We start from the raw sequence: 6,203 nt of genomic DNA, 5'->3' as shown, positions 1-6,203 counted from the left end.
CTTTGCAAATTTCATGCTGACACCTGACAGGCAAATACCCCTCCCCCCACAGCGGCCACTACTTTTACCTTCATTCTCCCTTATCTCCATTGTCACTCCATCATCTCTTCTCATACCCCTCTGCATCTGTCTCCCTAATGCCCCTCTTCTCTAAAAACGAAACTACTGGTTACTATGCTTTTACACCAGCAGTCCCTGTATTGATTGTTCATACACTCCTTGCACTCTGCATATTTCATTTTACCTTCATAGCCCAGTTTATGTTTGCCTCCCCACCCAATAAATACCAACATTATTTAGCCATCAGTTCCCCCCTTAAAATTATTGGATCTTTCAGTTTTTCCTTCTCACTCTAAGCAGTGACAAAGATGACACAATCACAGCATTCCCAGTCAGTTCCTTTAAATAAAAAACATTATATGAAATATACTGGTTCAAATGGTCACCTAATCAATAAAGATCAGTTGCTGGTGGGCTGTTATATTATACAGACCCTTATGCTAAAGCTAACACATTGTAAACCAGAGGCATTTCTTTCTATCTATCATCTATCTATCTATCTATCTATCTATCTATATGTATCTATCTATTTATATATATATATATATATATATATATATAATCTAGCTATATATCTATCTACATATACACACACGTTTGTAAACATGTATGTCAGTATTATGCAAATTAACTTGAACCCCTCCTGCCCCCCAATAAAATTAGATAATAACACTTTATAAAAAAAGGAAAATTAGTTGTTGTTAATTAGTTTTATCGAGCTGTGTATACTAGTCACTTTTATAAAATGAGGTACAAATGCACGTTGAATTCTCCATGCACATTCTAAAGCTGTCCCTATGCATTATACAACCACAAGTGTAATGTGTAATCTTCCCACCAACTGCTTTGAGGTGTGTATGTATCAAGTAGATTCCCAGATAAAGGAAACAACTGCTCCTGATAAAAGGCTATACCTTTCAATGCATGTGAGTAAAAGATTAAGGATCCAGATTACTTCCCTTACATCTTCTCAGCACATTGTTGATATAAGCAATGCCTGGTGACATAATGGTGGGAATATAGAAGGTTCTTGTTCAAGTATGGTGGTTCCATACATTTATGATACAATGGATATCAGACATGCAGTGTATTACTTATTGCACTACAAACAGCCACTTAGCAAAAAAACAATTGTGATCAGTTATGGGTATGTTTTGGCAAGGCCATCCTGACTGCAAAATAATTAAATTAGGAGAGTACGAACTTTTTATTTATAAAACGGCCTATCATTAATTTAGGGCACTGGGGGGACACATAACATAATACTCATATTTATACTAAAGATAACAAATCAAAATAATATTAGATTGTAACAATCTCATTTATAGTTAAAAAAATACATAGGAAATTAATTTAACTCCATAAACAAATACACACATTTAATTACCTTAATATTAATGTGAAACTGCATTGGAAGTTTGATATCTGTTTTCTGCTCAGTGGTACTTAGAGTGACACAAAATACCTGGGAGGACCAGAAGTGGTCTGTGGACTGTAGTTTGGACTATCCTGAGTTATATTAAATTGAATAATTTTGTTGGTAAATTAAGTTGTTCATCATCTCTGCTGTGAATAGGTATGAGGATAGAGACACAGTGTTCCTGTTACATTTAATCCCAGTAAGGAGAGTTAAACATGATGAGGTATTTTTTTAACACTGCTTAATCCCTGGGGCTAATATGAGGTAATCACTGTGTATATCTAGGCTGAGACTGGTTTTATCTGAACATGCACTCACTCCATTAATTTGGACTACCTTTCAACACCTTATTTAAATGTTATATGATAGGTCATCTGTAAATCAGGGTTTTATAGCTGTACACACTGGGCTTGTCAATGGTGGCATACATTAAACACTGACTGACAGCCCAGGGATATAATATTACTTTTTTATACCATAGGCATAAACAATCATAGGCATAAACAATCATTTTCATAAATATTGATCAGCTCTGAATATATTTGCATTATTAGGGTTACTTGTGAGACAGTTAAATGGACATTAAAGTCAAATAGATTATTTATAGTTGGTGTAGATAATTTGTTGCTTTGGAAAAAGATTTGCTTGCACATTTAATATTTTAAAATAATTTACTTCCTTTACTGTGGCCAGTTAGAAAATTATATAAACAAACATCTGCACATAAAGGCTGTGACATGAAGCAGAGCGGTGCGCAGCGTGTAGATGCGGTTGTGCGTGCTCAGTTCATCTCTGAGCACTCTGCTGCATCAGATCGCGTAACTGAGCGCTCAGAGATTAAATATTTGAACTTCAGGAGCGATACGACTCCTGCCGCATCACTTGCAGTGTGTCAGAGCCTTAACAACAAATCACTGTGCATCATGTAGTAGTGTCAGGGTTCTGCATTCCACTTTTTTGGGGGAGTGGAAACACTATACAGATAGTTCAATTACAGTTAAAGCAGGCAAATAAATAATGAGATTGCTTTGCACAGTTGTTGTTTTTTTGCCAATTATGCATAATCAAACATTTTATGGGGAAGGAAATGTACAGTATTTAATATCACTTTAACCTCTCCTATAAATCTATATCTGATTTTACTGTGATTTCAACATGAAGTTGTACTGATAGTAATGATAGTAGCATATTCCTCACATTTGAGGGATTAACTGATGAAAAAGGCCTTCAAGTAAATTAAATGACCAAATAAAGGCATATTTAAGACATTTGTTATATATTACTCAGGAAATTAATAAATATATTGGAGAAGATAAGCAAACAAAATAAGTGTTTTAAAAACATATACAGTTTTAATTTGTTAGCAATATCTATTTTATTTCCTGTCCTGTGGCCAGTTAGAGACATATATAAATTAGCTCCTGCACATATCAAGCAATTAATCACTTTTGCAGCATGAATAAGGGTGAAGGTTCTCAGCTCCATGGAATGCACTTCAGTCTTTCTGGAAAAAATGCATTTTTAAATTTTAATTACTGGAAAAGCAGGAAAATTAAATAATGAAAGTGCACTGCAATGTTTTCTTTTACTATTTCACAATTAAACATTTTAAGGGGGTTTGCATTTTTAATTTAAATGTCCCTTTAAGGCATATATTGCACTTAAGAAATTCAGTCTCTATTTATGGAAAACTACTAAACTTTGCCTCAAGCTGTGTTAAATTTGTTTTGAACAGATTATCTCAGTTCTAGCCCTGAGGATACACAAAAAGACCAGTTCAGATGATGGAAAAAAGATAACCTCCAAAGCAGCCAATAAGAGAAGACATCACAAGGCGGCGCACATTTTTACCCAATCACGTTTATTCTACTAGCAGTCATACTAGCATTGTCTGCAACATAGCTGTTCTTCCTAATCTAGGACCACATATATTAATACTTTTAATCTGGTTCTCAATTTCCCTTCTCCTATTCTACATTTACAACATAACAAATTGTCCTCTTCTCTATAATTATCACTCATATACTGATACATTATTTATAATAACGGATACAAAACCCTGCTCCTTTAGTTAACAAATATGTCAAAGTAAAGTAAACATAAAAAAAACATATTGTGTTAAAAAAAGCAAACAATTTACCACTTTTCTTGCAAAAATAGCACTTAGAAATTCTCAGTGTAGTAATTGCCTTCAGAAAGGGAAAGTATACACCAATGTTTATATAACTGCATGTGATAAACACTAATATGAAGAAAAATATGCAAATATACTGATCTAAAAATCCAGTATAAAACCTTTAAACTTACTTAGAAGCTCCCAGTTTAGCACTGTTGATGAGGTTAGGCTGGGGCACCAAGTGAAAGGGGCTGAAAAACCTGAAAGAGCAGATACTCCCCTCCCCTTCCCTGCATATGAAAAGACAGGTTACACAAACAGGAGCCAGCAAGAGTCTGTAAAATATATGATATAACTATCATAAGATTATAATATTTAAGTAATTTTTTTTATAGATAACAATAATAATTATGCTAATAATTAGATATTTAAATGGGGAAAAATCCATTAATAGACCCTCCATATTCTTAGGTTATAAAGATTTTCTGTAGATATGGAGGTAATGTAGCGCTCTAGGTCCTTTCTCTATGTCTTTAGGGAAAGGCAATCTTTACATCTCTACATAATGGGTTAAATATGCAAATGCACCTGTAACAGTACATTAAAAACAGAGGGACACACATTTATGCTGTCTGAGTTATGTGCATGCTCCAAATCACACAAATTTTCAGTCTGTTCACAAACACGTAACACTGCTGGTCCCGAGTTGAGTGTATACTGCAGCTGACCCCCGAGTTGAGTGTATACTGCAGCTGACCCCAGAGTTGAGTGTATACTGCTGCTGACCCCCAAGTTGAGTGTATACTGCAGCTAACCCCCGAGTTGAGTGTATACTGCAGCTGACCCCAAAGTTGAGTCTATACTGCAGCTGACCCCAAAGTTGAGTGTATACTGCTGCTGACCCCCAAGTTGAGTGTATACTGCAGCAGACCCCCAAGTTGAGTGTATACTGCAGCTGACTCCCGAGTTGAGTGTATACTGCAGCTGACTCCCGAGTTGAGTGTATACTGCTGCTGACCCAATCAGCAGTGCTAGTCACAAGCAGGGCCGGATTTACAGCCCAGTTGCCTGTAGGCACCAAAATCTAAAGCGCCCGCCACACGCTCCCGGTTCACATGTATGAACCAATAGATACAGCCTGAAGCTTTATAGAATTATGATTTTTTTTTTTACAGTAGCTGCAAAGTTATTTTCTGCTATGGTGAGTGGGAGCAGAGCTGCAGAGGTGTGCAGAAAAGGCATATGGAGCAGAGAGACAGGCGCCCCTCTATGGAAGGCGCCTGCTGGCACATGCCTACTCTGCCTAATGGTAATAGCTCTGCTGATTGGCTCAGCAAATTAGTGCATGTCAGTTTTAATACAATGGCCCTTTGATTATTAGATGTATTGTATAACTGTATCCATCAGGTGTATCTACAAGGTGCAGAGATGCAGATGAGTTTGGGTCAAATATCCAGACACCTCCCTGGTCCAAGACCAATGTTTCCTAGTGCAGAGCTATAAAAAGAAATTCTAAAATTGTTCACCACGAGGAGAGTATCTAAATGAACAAATGCAATTAACAATTAATTTGATTCATTTCACTATATAGCACAATTTACAGGCTTTTGCAAATTAAGAACAGTTCAGGAATACACATCTTGAAAAGCCTTTTGGAATCCATGTGCCTGGTCATCAATGCTGTGGTATAAATGTACGTGAGGTCATGTGATAGCACAGGAATCCTGTGACAGATGCTGTCACCTGCTGAAGCTGTGTTACCAACTTTTGGCTTCATTCATTTGTTCTTTTGATGCATATTGGTCTTTTGCATTTGCCAAAACAGAACTACACTCATATGCAAGTTTTCTCTGTGAAAAAATCACAAAAAGACAAAGGCGCCTCCTGGTGTAATACAGTTGGTGAAAGAGATTTGTTAGGTTATCAAAAAGGTACTCACAAGTGGAGCAGCACCCAATTGTGCTAAATCAAACAGACTGGGATCTCACAGTGTCCCAGCTCACTGACACTGCAAGGAAACTGGTTTCTCCAACTTCTTGCCGGACTGACAGAGCTCAGATTCTCACAAAGAGGTTTACATAAGACCAAATTTTATTAATAAAATACAAATCTCAGTGTCTTATGACACTAGATATTAAAAGAACAAGCAACGCGTTTCTCAGACTGCTGTCTGTTTCATCAGGCTTCTTGGCCTAGAGCTTTTTGGCCAATCCCCACAACTATGTTTAAAAAAGGAAAAAAGAAGCTGTTAAAGGGACATTATACACTCATTTTTTCTTTGCATAAATGTTTTGTAGATGATCTATTTATATAGCCCATGAAGTTTTTTTTTAAAAAAAAAAATGTTTAGTTTTGCTTATTTTTAAATAACATTGCTCAGATTTTCAGACTCCTAACCAAGCCCCAAAGTTTTATGTGAGTACTGATGTATACCTTCTCCAGCTTGCTCCTGTTTGTGTAAAGGGTCTTTTCATATGCAAAAGAAGGGGGAGGGGGGAAAAGTGTCTTATTTCCCACTTGCAGTGGGCTTTCCAGCTACCTTTTCAACAAAGCTAAACTGAAAGCTTCTAAGTAAGTTTTTAAACAGTTTTATACTGGATTTTTATA

Source organism: Bombina bombina, chromosome 3 (genome assembly GCF_027579735.1).
Source record: "Bombina bombina isolate aBomBom1 chromosome 3, aBomBom1.pri, whole genome shotgun sequence".
In the NCBI taxonomy this organism is placed as follows: Eukaryota; Metazoa; Chordata; class Amphibia; order Anura; family Bombinatoridae; genus Bombina; species Bombina bombina.
The sequence above is the reverse complement of the archived record's forward strand: the minus strand, read 5'-3'. Positions refer to the sequence as shown.